We start from the raw sequence: 16802 nt of genomic DNA, 5'->3' as shown, positions 1-16802 counted from the left end.
CATTCCAGGGTTCACGGTCTGTCCTGTGCTTACTGTCTGTGACAGTTGCATAGGCGACCGTTGAGACTGTCCTTGTGGAAAACTCACCGAATTCTGAGGTTGCAAGCCTTGTTGCGCTCCTGGCATTTGTTGTTGCACCGTGTGATTTTGTGCAACTCCCTGCTGTAAAAACACAGGTGGATTCACCGTACCTGCTCCTATTCCTTGGCCGTTCTGCATCATGCCTTCATTTCTGCATGTGCGGGCTAAATGTCCTGTCATCCCACACAACCAACATACTGTCGCTGGTCGGATCACTTGCCCATTTGACATATCCTGGTTGCCATTTTGCACATTTTGAAAACCTCCTTGATTACTCTGAAAACCTCCTTGATTACTCTGCCATCCTCTTCCTCTAAATCCTCTTCCCCTGGGGTAAAACCCAGTACTGCCCTGATTATTCTGCTGTGGATTATTGACTTGTGGCATGCTCGATTCAGCTGTGCTAGTTATCATTGCTTCTTCAAGAGCATATTTTGACAATTTCTTCTGCACTAATTTTGCCTCTTCACCCTTTCATGCAGCTTCCTTTTTGCTATTCTTTTCTTGCACAGCCTGCAATAGTGTGTGATGGTCAACTGTATTTGCGACCATGGCTTGGCCTCGATTCCCACCAATTTCTTGAGCTGTTTCTGTACTGGCTCTGGCAGCCCTTGGCACAATATATGGTAGAACACAGGTATAGATTTCCCCAAAGATTCACAAGTCTTGAGCACCCACTCTTCTTGAAAATTCTGTATTTAAATTAATGGGTCTTCCGACTATTTCATTTTATGTGTCATGATAGCTCCCATGTCGGAAGTATCTGGGTATAGCACTCGCAGTGTTTTCCATACTACGGCTCTGCAATTGTTAAATGGAGCTCCTTCATGCGTGGTATTAACTGCGGTCACACCAGGGTAACCTGCCCGTGTCCACACATCGTCTGCTCTATCACCAAGTATGGTGATTAAGAGACCTTTGATATCGTCGATAGCTAACGCGTTCCCTCCCGTCATTTTTTCAATCTCGTGTATCCATTTTCTGGCTCCCGATGTCAGCATTGGAAGCTTGTTTTTCAGGTTTTCCCGATCCCTTTGTGGCTATGGAATAAACTGTGGTCTCGCCCCTCCTTTCTCAAGCAACGGAAATTGGGACGCATAGCTCTCTATCTTCTCTCATGGTTCTACTGTCTATGCAGGGGTAATGTTCCCACATAGCCGCCTGCCTGGCAATGTCCTTAGCCGGCTCACATAGGGTGGTGGCGACACCCCCTCTGCCCGTAAGATACTTCTTCGGTCTGATGGTGTGGCTAACTCTGATGCCCTTGGTGCAGGCTTACTAGTGTCTGACCATCTTATCCCTTTCCCCCTTGGGAATCGTTTTTTGCATCTCTTCTCTTCCTCCTTTTCCTCGCGCTCCTCTCTTTCGGTGTCAGACATTGGGCCTCATCACGACTTGGGCGGTAACGGTAACGCTATTAGCGCGGGCGGTATTAGCCCTACCGCCGAACTCCCCGGCGCTAATAGCGCCGGATCACAAGTTCGGCGGTAATGTAAGTCCCCATTCCCCACTGAGCCCATTCGGGAATGCCCCATTCCCCATTGGGCTCAATGGGGAATCTTCGTACTGATACTGCCGGCGGATTTCCCGCCGGCGGTAATAGCGTGAATTTTCAGCGGATTTCTCCCCAGCTCAGAGCTGGGGCGAAATCCGCCAAAGCCCTGATTCGGCGGACCCTTAAATCCGGCGGTAATAGCGCTACCGCCAGATTTAAGGGTTACCGCCGAAGTCGTGATGAGGCCCACTGTCTGACCTAACTCGTGTAACTTCTTGCGTCCTCTTTGTTCCTGCTTATTTCCAATCTATCTAGGCACAGTTCTCTATTCCCACTACTTTGGGAGACATCCTCAGTGTCGTAAAGTTGAGTGCTCTCCAGTTGATCGTTTTCCCCCTGCCCTTGGGGTACTTGTTCTAGCCCCATTTCATCATATATCCTATTGATCGTTTCACCAATGCTTCTGGTGTCGAAGTCATCCTCGATATTACCCCTAGATGTGCCTGGTACCGAATCGTTCTCAGAAAATAATTCTTCTATGTCCTCCCAGTCTACCACTGGATCAGGTTTCTTAACCTCTCTTTCCAGATATTCAAGATTGCGTGCTCTCTGTCTTTGCTTATGTTCTACATCGTCATCGAATTCTCTGCGCTTCCTCGCTTCTTCTCTGACCCCATCTTCTTCCTCTTTCTTTGCGTCTCTTTGTTCATTTGCCCTTCGGATTTCCTGATCCCTTTGTCTCTTTATTCTTTTCTCTCGTATCCTTTTCTCTTCCTCTAACCTTCGCTGCTCCTGTCTATCTTGCTCATTGGCTGCTCTTTGTTTACGATTGTGCTGCCTTTCTTGCTCTTTGCGATATAACTGTTCTCGCCTCCGTCTATCTTTTTTCTTATTCTTTCGTCTCTCAATCCTTTTTCTTTTTCCTTCTCCTTTCTCTGTACATCGTCTAACTTATCTTTTTGTTTCGCGTCATCAATGCCTTTGCCATCAAGTTTCAATAAAATCTGCCCTTCCATCCATTCGTTCTTTGCAAATGCTTTCTCATCAGTTCTATCCTCGCTTCCTTTCCATCTTTTGCCTTCTCTCTCTTTGTCGAGAGATGTACTTGCCTGTGTCTGGTCTCTTCTCTCGTCATGGCGTCTCTCCTTGTGCTTCGAGACTTTGGAGGTAATATCTCTATCTCTATCTTTATCTTGATTTTCATCACTACTTTGCGTAGGTGACTCATACATTGGGTTGCTATACCCCGTGGCTGCTTTAAGTTCCCTGAGCTGGTATAACCCTTCCTCCTTATCATTTTCAATTTTCGTTTCAGACGGGGCGGGTGGCGCTGAAGGCGTCTCAACCCCCTCTCTACATACGTTAAGTATCCAGTCTGATGGCGGTTCCTCTTCCTTGTCTTGTTGATACATTTTCCACAACTCTAGACTAGCTAGGCATTTGTCTAACTTTTTTCCCGTGTATGTGACATGCAAGTATGTCATCATGTGTTGCAAGACAGCTTCAGATAATGACCCGCCCTGTGGCCAAGGCATAAACATCTTGTGGCTGGTTCCTTTAACCCATTCTGCTCCGTATTTTTTCAGCTTAGGTGCATGTTTAGGCAACTGTTTGCACAGGTGTGCTAATGGAGTTGTGTCTTCCATGCTTAAATCTGTTTCCTTTCTCTTTATATAACACGTGCCAACGCTTTACGTGACTTAAACAATTCCAACAATATGAGCGAGCACCAATCACTGCAAGCTCCAATCCCGTTTTTTCCACAAAATATTATATCTTCTATTAGCATTATAAGCCTCAATTTGTATACTACAATATCTCAGTTGTTTAATCGTGTAAATCTTATGTCAGTTCCTAGAAGGAACATTTTTACTTGTGACGTCACGTAAAACTGACGTTAACAGACTAGACGAACACCAACTGGCCACATATACCTCTGCCTCTAATACTCTTACCCCGACATGGAGTTTAAACCCATCCCTTTCACAAAAAGTGTCTTTAATCGCTGTGATGGCCTATTTGTTCCTCTTTATTTGGGACTCTGGATGCAGGTTTCTTCTAGCCGCTTATATTAAAAGCGTCGGAATTAGGCAAATCCTCTCACTTCTCGTGTATCTTCCCCGGTAACCTCTCTCTTCTCTGGTGTCCTCCCCGGTATCCTCTCTCTGTCTACTTAATTATTCTTCAGTCATTATTTCCTTCCCTATATATATATATATATATATATATATACACATTCTTCTCTACTTCTGGCTATATTTTGTTTTCCCGCCTCCCTCGGTTACCTTTTCCCCTACCTGTTCTAAGGTATATACTTTTTGCCAAACCATTAGTCTTTTTCACTCACCGTTCGCATGTTTCCTCTCTGGATCCCCTCGGGATCACCGCCTTCGTCACCGCCTTCTCCGGCTTTTCTCCCGCTCAGCTGGCCGTAGGAGTGGGAAGGGGTTGTGTGGGTAACACGGGTCCCTTCAGACCTCGCTCTGCAGATTTTTATTTTTACTCTACCACTGTCTAGGGGAGCTTCAGGGTCTACTGAACTGGATGGCAAAGGACTTGTGATGTTACCGAGGACCTAGAGTTACTTTATGTTGACGGTCAATGGGTGTCTTATTCTAATTGATAATCGATAACCATCCGTTCTCTGCTTCCAAGTGTGCTCCGAGACCTCCAACCGGCCCATAGAGTCGGGGTTTGCTCAGAAGCACTTTAAGACAAGATAGCAGCACCCGTGAGATGGATGGAGGTGCAGATATATACTTCAACACCAATCAATAAGGAAAACTCAACGGTTTGGCAAAGGGAGTCCGTTTAATGACAAGAACAAAAAACGGGGAGTCATGAATATCAGCAATGGCGCAATCTTCCTTCTCGCTTCAACTCAAATTAACTTCATAAAAATCATGATATTTATACTGAAAACTCATCATCCTTGATGTGTAACACTCAAAAGCAGACATGAACTTCGGTTCGGGAAAGGTATCTTTAAAATAGGTACTATATCTGTATATCTGTATATGGTAACGGAGTGAGGGGATTATTGGGTAAATACTGTCAGGTGGGCATCTGAGCCCTTCCTTCAAAAATGACTACTGCAGACGTCCTAATGGTTCTACTGACTATAGGACCCTAGATTAGTTGGTCCATTGGGTATTGGGTTAGCATCAACCCCATGCATACTTTTCCACTTTGCTTAGCAGCACGCAGAATGGTCGGCCAGGTGCGGGGTGCCCCCCAGCCTTCCTCCAGTTATTGTTAGAATCAATCATCACTTTAGTACCATTGTGTCAATTATTTCACTGTGGTTGGCCTTGAGACGGCATTTTCTGTGTGGAAGAGTTCTGATCTCTTCGCCTGGCCTGGTGCCATGCGTAGGTGTGAGATCACGCTTCTTCTTGCTTGGCTGGTCATGTGATTCGGACACCGTGAATTTGCCTCTTTTCCATCAATTTGTATGTTTGATTCTCGTTTCACCCGCCACCTGCCTTCGTCTTCTTATCTCAACTTTTCAGAGTCAGGATATTCTGTTCTTAGTTTCAATTAAATGTAGCTACTGTTCGTCTCTTCTATTGGTACAACCTTGGCTTTCCTGGCACGAGTTGCCTCTGCTGAGTTTTGTTTTAGCCGTCTCTTCTCGATTTTGTTAAATATGAAGCTTTTTCTCGTGTGGCCTTTAGTAACTTGGCTTGATTCTGCTTCTCGTGCAAAGTGGAAATACACTTATATAATGTGCTTCGTTTGAGGTAGTTTATGTATAGTGGCGCTTGCTGCACTATCTTTCTACTAAGCATAGCAAGCTGCACGGTTTTCTTAGCTTTCTTGTGGTTCCAAGCATATGTACAGGTGTAAACTGGTAAAATAACTTTGCCATGTTTACAGCTTAAGCTTCTTACATTTGACATCGCCCTTCCACTTTAAGTTCACGATATCCTTGTTCATGGCGTTTCGTCTATTTGCGTCATTCTCTGGTCGTCATTTCTTCTATATGTGAGTCAGTCGGGGTTTTCGTGACGTCACCATTCGTCTTCCATTAAGACCTTTTTGGTTTCTTCAGGGACTGTACTTAGACGATCTTCATTTTGTTTTATTTGTTGATAGGGTTTTCTTAATGGATACCTTACTGTCCATGGTTTTCTGGGTGTGGGTACTTCAATAGGTGCTGTTCTTCTGATAGGTACTGGACAGAGCCCCACTGCGGCTCTCTGCTGGTTTATTTGCTCATCAGACGTCACATATTTCGGTGTGAACCTTCCTGGTACTTCAAAATGGATGGTTGGAGTGCAGACTGTATTTGGGACCTCTTCTACAGCATACAAGCAGCTCTGCCACTTCACAGAAGCCAACAAACTTTTTGACCCAGCCCCATAAGGCTTCAGACCCCTACGAGGAACTGAGTCGTCCCTGGTGTCCGTTCGGGATGACCTAAAAAGGACAGCAGGCGCAGAAGGATGTGCAGTGCTCACCCTTCTTGACCTCTCGGCCGCCTTTCTATACCATTGACCACACCATGCTCCTAGACAGGTTACACCCCTTAGGAATCTCCTTTATCTCTAATCACTTGCAAATCATGCTCCTCCCCCCTTACACCTCGACCTCTCACCCAGTGCTGAAGGGGGTTCCGCAGGGGGCATCCCTATCTCCCCTCCTATTCAATATCTATCTTAGCCCCCACTCCCTGCGCTCATTCGCTCCCACAACCTCACTTGTTACAACTATGCAGATGGCACTACGATTACCCTCAAATTCCCCAAATCGCCAGGTGACACCCGTTCGCATCTCTCATCATGCCTCTCTGATATTGACCACTGGATGACGACCAACCACCTTCTCCTGAACCCTTGAAAAACAGAAATCCTATTATGCCGTAAAACTGCTCTCCTTCCCCAACCTATGCCCTGGCCTCACTCTCTAGGCTTCCCTGACACTTGGTGAAAAACTTCAGATGCATGCTGAACTCGAATCTATTCTTCTCCCAACAAATCAACTCCATATCCAAAACCTGCTTCTCCACCTACGTATCCTTGGGCGAATCGTCTGGTACCACACCTTCCCACATCAAATCTCTGCCATCCTCACCATCATTCTCCTCTGCTTAGATTATGCCAACGGCCTTATCTATTGTAAAGGCATCATGAAGTAGACACAGACAACTGATTAGAATCGTACAGTGCAAATATTTATTAACTAAGAAGAGGGTTGCGGAAAGGCCTAACTTGCCCTATGCTAAGGTGGGATTTTCCTACCTAAATAAAACTAATGATAGTCTATGTGAGGAAGTCCAAAGCAAATGTCTGCCTGTGTCCAAAATGTATACTTGCCCTCACATCTAATTGCACCTCATTATGAGTATGGTGGTAAGGCAACAATGGCGCCGGTATCGATACCGGCACAGTTGATACCGTACCACCATACTATGAGTTCTGCTCGCGGGTGCCCTTGCAGCCACCAGGTTTTAACGGGTGGCCGTACTGGAACCCGTGAGCAGAATTTGATGGTAGCAATGGTACCATTAATAACGGTACCGTTGCTAGTTGCTACCACCACCCCATTCCCATTTGAGCCCTATGGGGCTCAAATGGTTATGGGGAATCATTTTTACCAGCGCCCAGAAAAGGGCAATTACCGGGTCCGGCAAGGCCGTAATGACCCGGTAATTGCCCTTTTCTGGGCGCCGGATAAAAATCAATACCGACGGCAGCCGTGCCTGTACTACATGCACGGCTACCGCAAGCCTCGTAATGAGGCCCAATGTGAAGGGATGCCGGCATCCAATGATAAGTGTTCAACTAAAAGTTCAGAACTTCGTCCAGCTCTTAGATGGAAAAGGGATTTCCTTCCCCCAAGATTCAAATAGTTCATGTTCAAAACAAGGGTTCCCTTGCCCAAGCATTCAATTCTTGCACTGTTTCAGGTTTGATTATCTTTCACCAACTTCTGATGTTCAGTTTATTAATCTCAGTTCACACAGGTTTTCCTTCATTCAATCACCAAGTGACCTTCCTTAGGTGGATGTATTCAGTTTAGGCGCAGTTGTCTGACCATGTGGTCCACCCATTACAAGTCAAGCAACCGACACACCATAGATTTGTTTCATAAATTTCATGCCACCGTTCCAGCTTCACAGCAAGGCTTTCCTCAATATTCTTCCAAGCATCTTTGAAGCTGTATTACTCCTTATGTTGTTACCATTCACTTGTTTAGTAACTTTCACTTTGCAAGACCAACATGTGCTTCCCAGTAGACTCTCCTGCTAGGATACATACTCTTGGGGCCTCATTACACGGACGGCGGTAACCATGGCGCTATTAGCGCCATGGTTGCCGCCAGTATATTACTAAGTCCGTCATGGTGAATGGCGGAATTGCCGCCCTATTCCAAGGTTTGTGGGGGTGGTAATTTCCTATTCACCATGGCACTTCCCCATTCCCATTTTTCCCCCCATAGGGCTCAATGGGAATGGGGAAGGTGGTAATTACGGTACCGCAAGTTGCGGTACCGTAATTACCTCCAAGGTCCCTTTGCAGGTCCCTTCCTTAACGGCTGGTAGAACCAGCCGTTAAGGTAGGGTCCCACGAAGGGACCTCATAGTAAATGCGGTGAGGGTTTACCGGCACTGGTACCCTTTCCGGTACCGGTAAACCCTTACTGCCATCCGTGTAATGAGGCCCTTTGTTTCAGGTTTCTTGATCAAGCACCGGACACCCTTTTGCCAGGTTTCACTTGCATACAGGATTGTCACTGTTATAATTCTTTCATGCCATTATACTTGACTCTTGGCAATGCTTGCTTTCTTCAACTCTTACCAATGCATGCTCATTTGCACAGTTATTATTTCATCATGTTCACTGGCCTTTTCATATTCATTTCTCCATATTCAATTCAGGTATTCAAAATCAAATGTTTCTTAGACCATATTCATGTTAATTATTTTTTATATTTGTTTCATCAGATTCAATTCAGGTATTCAAAATCAAATGTCTCTTGGACTATGCCACCCATCCACCGTGTCTGGGGCCCCCCTTTCATCCAGGTGGACTCACCAACCACTCACGGTCTGCTTTCCACTTTCTGCAGCTTTCCGGAGAACCGTCTTCCCTTGCGGTCTGGTTGCCTTAGGCACGCAGCATCTTCCACGGCTTCCTCACTCCCCTGCTGCTTGATTCAGAGCTCCGGTAAACTGCAGTCAGCAGTCCTGCACCTGTGAGTGTTCAGGAGTCTCTCTGATGCTCCTGGTACCTTCACTCTATGCCACACTGCTTTCCCAGCCCTGCTTCAGATGGCCAATGAGCTCCTCTCACCCGCTGCACTGGCTCACGCTCTCTATACCTCTGAGCATCTTGGGAAGGTGACTTGTTGCTGCCACGGCTTCTGCCCTGGAACTCTCCTTTGAGCTCTTCTGCGTGCTTCTTTCTGTGTCTCTCTCCTGTCCTATCACTGTGCTTCTTAGCTGAGCCTGAGTTCTCAGCTCCATGATAACGTGTCCAACAACCAGACAGCTCACGTTTCTTTGTCCAATCTGTCTTCTGTGTTAATGGTTGCCTCCTTGTCTCAGTACCTAAGTGGTGTTTGTATGAGATAGAATTTGAAAAGAGGAGGAGGCATGGCTCTAGTGTGTTTCTTCCTCATCCCAGTAGTTGACTGGGATTTACTGGCAAATGATTTCTGAAAAATATAGGGAAGGGACTTGAAATAGCCTATAAAGACCTGGGGATATTAGGTTCATTAGAAAAGGGAAATGAGGGATACCACGTCTCACCTAAGGGTGCCTCATCCCCACTTCACAAGCCTCCTCCACTCAGGTGATCCTCCCTCACATATCTACCCCCAGGGTCAGGATCCAAGAGTGGTGGCCTTTCCCTGGCCACCTGGCAGGAGTTTATATTGGGAAAAGAGTGGGGACGCCCTCAGATTCCTCACACTAGCGCACCAGCTTTCCAACTTAGAAAACTCCAAAGACTCCAAAGCGCTGCTGCCCGTCTCCTCTTTGGCCTTCCACCTAGAGAGCACATCAGCCCTACACTCAGAGTCCTACACTTGGCACCTTTTGTTTTGGTGGACAGGCTACTTTTGAAGCCATGTGCATTACTCACGATGCCATCCACAACACAGGTCCAAAATTCCTCCAGGATAAACTCATACACTACCAACCCTGCAGGACCCTCTGATCCGGTGCAGCACTTTCCCTTATTATCCCCCATTGCAACTCTACCAGATTGGCTGGATCCTCCTTCTCCATCCAAGCTCCCACCATTTGTAACTCTCTCCCTCCCCGCATCCACCGCATTGACAACCACCTCCCAATCAGAAAGGTCCTCAAAACATGGCTATTCCCTTCCTCTTCCTGAATCCCCTCCCTCTCCATTATCCTTGACTGATCCTCGCACACAAGCACTGGCCCAGACCCACCAAAACAGCTAAACTCAGCCCATTCCACTCCCGCATACGATCACACATCAGCCCCGTGGACCTCCTGCGCTCTAACTGGGGCACTCTAGTTACCGGACAACACCTAAAAGTCTTGTACTAGCTTGCGCATTGGCACTGAAAAGTGCCTGGACAGCTGATGAGGCCTGATAAATACACTGGGCCGGCTCCAAACTCCGACCTCAGCCGAATACATAGATTGCCCCAAGCATGCAGAATGCACGATTGGATGGATCACTAGAGGTAGCATTTGAAGCGCGCCCAGTTTGATTATGGGGATAAAACGTGTTACGCACATAGATGGATTTATCAAAGGGGCTTGCCCAAGCACTCAGAACGCTTGATTCATAGGTTCACTGGAGATATAGATGAAGTCCACCAGTTAAACCTGGGTCTAGGACATGGTATGCACTTAGATGTTATTATTATTATTATTATTATTATTATTATTATTATTATTATTATTATTATTATTATTATTATGGATTTGGGGGTACGGGTGGTGACACACTAAGATGCTGCTGGGGGGGCACAAAACACGACGCAGTTAGACAGTTGTTTCTTTTGAGGACTGGAAATATATCATGGGTCATAGTTGAAACCATTACAATATCGGCAAAGGCCATGCCACAGGGTTGGACCTAGATGTGTGGGTGGCCTGGCACTGCATTTAATTAACACATGTAGTTCCACCTAGAGCATTATGCCTACAAGGTTTGAGCCCCGCCCCCCCGTGAAGCTCCAAGTCACTTACAAGCAATCCCTTTGCGCCTACATCTGCTCAGGTTAGCCGTAGAAACGCAGAGTGGTTATATGCAAGTATCCCATCACATTTTACTTATTAGATTACTTGGTTAACCTTCTTAGCACGTGGAAGACATGTAGTGGATATGTCCATTTAATTTATTTGCCAATTACACTCAAAGAATCCCATTAGTCTGGTGCTTCTCCATGGCTTTGCCATGGTAGCATTCTATCCCTACTAGAAGATGCACTCGGACAACCAGCCTATGGCCTTGGGAGACTTAGGGGTAACCGGAGCATTGTGCCAGAAAAAGAAGTCTGACAAAGCGACATCAAAGATAAACTCAGTCCGGGTTTAAGGTATGCATAAACGCACCACGCCTGAGAACACCTGCGGCATGCACGGCTTTCGATCCACACACTCTAGAATGCAGCTTCGGCCATGACAAATTCGATCTAGCGGCTCACATAACTTCTCGCACTGGATCCCCAGACTTGCCTCAACACCTCTGCCATTAGTATACAGAGACAACCTACGACAAATTTGGTCCAGCTTGGCACACAACGAGTCTACTGCCCTAGCGCTCTGCCATGACATCTGAGAGCACCCGCCCACGTAACTGACCTCTTGGATTGCTTACTGGATCCTAGCCAGCCCTTCTAAGTCTTAATCTCTGCAGAACGCAGACACGCATCTTGAAGTCTACGTTTTCCCATACCTGGACATCAGTCCCTGAGGGCGTTCCAACCACGAAGCGCATTGAGGCCAAGCAAATGGGAAAATGGCGCTATACAAATGACGACTACAATACAACACTACAATATGTGACTCACTGATATGGTTGTCAAAGAGATAAGGCAGCGTTCCATAATCTAACATTACTAGAGTGAGCTCTCATTTCCACACCATCCAATAGCTCACTCTCCCAACTTTCTTCGCTTAGTTCTCATTTGCACTGCGCTTAAGAAACTCTTCATAATCTGAGCGGGAAAAAAGGTTTTAGAAGCTGCACCGACTCTGCCACCCACAAGAAACCTGATTACAAGTCTAGAAAATGCTCAAAGACTCCAAGAGCAACATTTCTGCCTCTCTCGTTGTTGCTAAATCCCAGTGGCCTGTCTTGGGCACGGCGTCCATGTCCGTTCCACCAGGGTAGAAATGGCACCTGTAGTTTCTATCAAAAATTCGACTACGAAGAGGATCTCCCGAGTTGCCCTCTGGCCTCTGTCACTTTCTATAATTAGTGCTGTCCGTGCAGTTTTGCAGACCGGCTCCTGGTGCCATGTTTGCTGGAAGCCCAGCCTGAGTGCACGTTCTATGAAATGCCAGTCCACACTACATATCAGAACCCCAGAGCTTGTGAATGTGAGAGAACAGACAAAGCAGAAGGAAACAATCTAGCATTGTGTACCTCAGTCTCGGATGGGCTTTGGTGTTAACAGCCACCAACCTGAGCTTGTGTAGGCCTGAGCAATGCGAGGGTCTCAGTGACCTCTCAAGACTGTGACCGCCAAAGCCTGCTGGAGAGCGAGGTAAATGAGGTATTTGACGGTAGTAGCAGCCGGGACTTCAATTGGGTGAATAGTGTGAACTGAAACCGTCAAGTGGACCATTTTGCTCTACATGGCAGCACCTCAAACAGACCTTCTGCTGATGTGACAATGGTTTGTGTGGCATTTAAAACCAAACAACCCTCCTGTCTCCAATGCGACTCAATCCTTGACACAAAACATTCCAGCTAATCAGGCATCAGCATTCCCAAATTAAATTAAAAAATCCAGATATAGCTCTTCAGAGATTTGACAAAAAGAGATACAACAACATTTTTAGTTGACAAATATGATGCTATCTGTTTTTGATGTATTGTACGCGTAGTGTAGTATTCAGCTGGTCAGGATGTTTGGTGGTCAGGATGCATGCTGGTCAAGAAGCAGGGTGCTAGGGATGCATGGTGGTCAGGACGGATGGTGGTCAGGATGCATGATGGTCAGGATGCATGGCGGTCAGGATGCATGGTTCACAGGGTGCATGGTGACCAGGAAGCAGGGTGCTCAGGATGCATGGTGGTCAGGACGCATGGCGGTCAGGACGCATGGTGGTCAGGACGCGTGGTGGTCAGGACGCGAGGTGGTCAGGATGCGTGGTAGTCAGGATGCAAGGTAGTCAGGATGCATGGTGGTTAGGATGCATGGTGGTCAGGGTGCAGGGTCGTCAGGGTGCAGGGTAGTCAGGATGCATGGTGGTCAGGATGCATGGTGGTCAGGAATGCATGGTGGTCAGGATGCATGGTGGTCAGGATGCATGGTGGTCACGATGCATGGTGGTCAGGATGCATGGTAGTCAGGATGCATGGTGGCCAGGATGCATGGAGGTCAGGATGGATGGTGGTCAGGATGCGTGTTGGTGAAGATGAATGGTAGTCAGGGTGCATGGTGGTCAGGATGCATGGCGGTCAGGATGCATGACGGTCAGGATGCATGGCGCTCAGGGTGCATGGTGGTCAGGGTGCATGGTGATTAGGATGCATGGTGGTCAGGATGCATGGTGGTCAGATGCATGGTAGTCAGGATGCATGGTAGTCAGGATGCATGGCGGTCAGGATGCATGGTAGTCAGGATGCATGATGGTCAGGATGCATAGTGGTCAGGATGCATGGTAGTCTATGCATGGTAGTCAGGATCTATGATGGTCAGGATGCATGGTGGTCAGGATGCGTGGTGGTCAGGATGCGTGGTAGTCAGGATGCATGGTGGTCAGGATGCATGGGGCCAGGATGCATGGTGGTCAGGATGCATGGAGGTCAGGATGCATGGCACTTAGGGTGCATGGTGGTCAGGGTGCATGCTGGTCAGGGTGCATGCTGGTCAGGGTGCATGCTGGTCAGGATGCATGGTGCTCAGGGTGCATGGTGCTCAGGTTGCATGGTGGTCAGGGTGCATGGTGGTCAGGATGCATGGTGGTCAGGATGCATGGAGGTCAGGATGCATGGTGGGCAGGATGCATGGTAGTCAGATGCATGGTAGTCAGGATGCATGGTGCTCAGGGTGCATGGCCGTCAGGGTGCATGGTGGTTAGGATACATGGTGGTCAGGATGCCTGGTGGACAGGATGCATGGTATTCCTAATGGTCTAGGTTCCTATGTCTACATAATATCCCTTGGAGAAGCATCTAGCTGTCCCTTGTTGAGATTCTGATTGTCGCAAGAAAGCGCTGGTGGAACGCCATTTTTAGTTGACAAATATGATGCTATCTTTTTTTGATGTATTGTAAGCGTAGTGTAGTATTCAGCTGGTCAGGATGTTTGGTGGTCAGGATGCATGGTGGTCAAGAAGCAGGGTGCTCAGGATGCATGGTGGTCAGGACGGATGGTGGTCAGGACGCATGATGGTCAGGATGCATGGCGGTCAGGATGCATGGTTCACAGGGTGCATGGTGGCCAGGAAGCAGGGTGCTCAGGATGCATGGTGGTCAGGATGCATGGGGGTCAGGACGCATGGTGGTCAGGACGCTAGGTGGTCAGGATGCGTGTTAGTCAGGATGCAAGGTAGTCAGGATGCATGGTGGTTAGGATGCATGGTGGTCAGGGTGCAGGGTAGTCAGGGTGCAGGGTAGTCAGGATGCATGGTGGTCAGGAATGCATGGTGGTCAGGATGCATGGTGGTCAGGATGCATGGTGGCCAGGATGCATGGAGGTCAGGATGCGTGGTGGTCAGGATGCATGTTGGTGAAGATGCATGGTAGTCAGGGTGCATTGTGGTCAGGATGCATGGCGGTCAGGATGCATGACGGTCAGATGCATGGTAGTCAGGATGCTCTCTCATTACTTTCCTGCGTAGCTAAAAGAAAAGTGCACACTCTTTGTGGTCAATTGTATACTTTATTCGTATCGCCTCAAAGGCTTTGAGCCTCATTACAAGTGAGGCGGAAAGGGGTTAACGGCACCGGTAAAGGTGCCGGCGCCGTTAACCCCGTACCGCCTCATTACAAGGTCCCCTTGCGGGACCGGCTCAGGACGTCTGGTCAGACCAGACGTCCTTTGCGGGTCCCGTGAGGGGACCAGCTGTCCTCTATGTCCTTTGATTCCTCAAACTCTTATCACAATGTTTCTTCTCCAAAAAAGGGCCATTAGAGAAACACGGAGGAGAGGAGGTAGAACTGAGAAATAACAGGAGTCAGTGGAAGGTCTCCGGAGGAAGGATAGAATGAGAGAGAGAGAGAGAGAGAGAGAGATAGAGAAAGAGAGAGAGAGAGAGAGAGAGAGAGAGAGAAAAGACACAGAGCAAAGCCGAGGGACCGAAAATTAAAGAGAAAGAAAAGAACTTTGGTGAGAAGCGAAAAAGCAGAAATTACTAGCCTATTCACCAGAACAAAGAGAGCTATCTGGACGGTTGCAACGCGCCGACCGCTGGGAGTGCAAATGCTATGCACTTCCCAGCGATGGCCATGTTGGGAGAACGACTAGAGCAGGCTTGTCCAACCTTTTTGAATGTGGGGCCGAAGCATTAACTTTTTGTCACCCAGTGGCCGGCGAGCCAAAAGTCAACAACCTCACCCAAAGCAGTATATTAAAAAGCGATATTGTGTGACCTTTGACACAATAGCATCACAGGCAGTGATAGCCATGCAGTCCCAAGGATAGCTTTTGGTGTCATGGGCAGTGATGAAAGGTTAGTTGCTTGTGATTTCTTTCAGTGTCTATGTGTTAATATTTTTCTGAAATAGTGGGGGCGACCGAGCGTAGTGAGGGAGCTACAAGGTTCTAGGGAGGGTTTGGGGGGGTTCCCCCCCAAGAATTTTCTTTTCAAATATGGGGTTGAAATGGTGCATTTTACAGCAGAAAAGGTGACCAAAAAGCCATAAGTTTACAATCAGTTCTAAAGGGGAACATGTACATTCCATGTCACTAACAGCAGACAAGAACATTTTAGAGCACAACACATTTTAATGATCAATGTGTCCACAGTGTAAGACAGCACTGTCACTGATGTAACACATTGTCATGCTGGTTGTACCCAAAATATGCCTCTGTAGCAACATGTCTATGCTGGCTGTTCCCAATTTAGGCCAGCATTGTCCTGTACAAAGCATGATTGATGCTGCCTGAGCATGTGCAGTGTGCCCAATACATATGGCAGCTTATCTCTGTAATACACATTACTTCTGTGGTGATGAAAGAAGCATAATTCAATTCAACAGATAAAATGTGGAAAAGCGATCACCCAAAGGTGAACCTAATTGAAGAAACGCAATGTGAGCACAATCTAAAAGTATGCAACCTAGCAGGCCTAGTGCACACTTTACCTTTTCTTTCACCAATAAATCGGGGGGGAGAGCGCGAACGCAGTCCCCCACTACCAGACATAATGCAGTCGTGTATCCCGCATTTGGGAACATAGCAGGGGTCAGCAAATCCGATGTGCAATGGGTAAGTCTCACCCTGGGAGATCTGCCCTTGAGATCACATTCTCCCCTGCCAGCTAAGTATGAGTTGCATGCAAGAGGGCAGGGGTTGGGTCAGTTCTGGGAAGCCCCGCTAAGCAAGGGTGAGAAGACCGGCCCTGACCCAGCCCCAATCCCCCACGCCCAGGAAGGTCTGAGCGTCTTCAGAGCTGCGTGTCCCGCGTGTAGGGGGAAGCTCCAGCAGGCACAGCGCAGCAGAAGAGCAGATTGTAGCGCAGTGCCTTTCTCCCATCAGGTGCTGCTCGGCCCGAGATTTGTATAAATAGCAGGATGGCTTGAGCAGGCCTGTTGCAGTCTGCCCACTGGCCTGTCAGCCCCACACGGGCCCATGGCCCTCCTGAGCGTAGCTGCTCAGCGCTGGCCCCATTCACACCATCATAATCATCCTGGACCTCGACGCTCCACCACCCCTGAATCTCAGAGTTCTGCTCAATGACAATGCTGAAGCTTTGACATCTTTGCCGTAACCATATGCCGTGTTGTGTCAGCCGAGCCTGCACAGCGCCAAAGGCAAGCATTCCCTTGTCAGGGCTCAGAGGTCACTGAGTCTTCCAGTGCCATCCACTTGGCACGGCCTACTGTTCCCAGCGTTTTCT

General features: G+C 47.8%; 1 protein-coding gene and 1 non-coding gene across 2 annotated transcripts in view; one reads left to right on the top strand and one right to left on the bottom strand.

Moving 5' to 3' along the window:
* The window catches only part of LOC138492821 (involucrin-like), a 195853-nt gene that overhangs the window by 156726 nt on the left and 22325 nt on the right, over positions 1-16802 (top strand). The window lies entirely within an intron of this gene.
* On the bottom strand, positions 16070-16231 carry LOC138496225 (U1 spliceosomal RNA). The gene has a single exon (XR_011277763.1). It is a non-coding gene; the product is annotated as a U1 spliceosomal RNA (small nuclear RNA).

Source organism: Ambystoma mexicanum, chromosome 10 (genome assembly GCF_040938575.1).
Source record: "Ambystoma mexicanum isolate Mex_15411 chromosome 10, UKY_AmexF1_1, whole genome shotgun sequence".
NCBI lineage: Eukaryota > Metazoa > Chordata > Amphibia > Caudata > Ambystomatidae > Ambystoma > Ambystoma mexicanum.
Note: the sequence above shows the minus strand (reverse complement) of the source record. Positions and strands in the feature narration are given on the sequence as shown.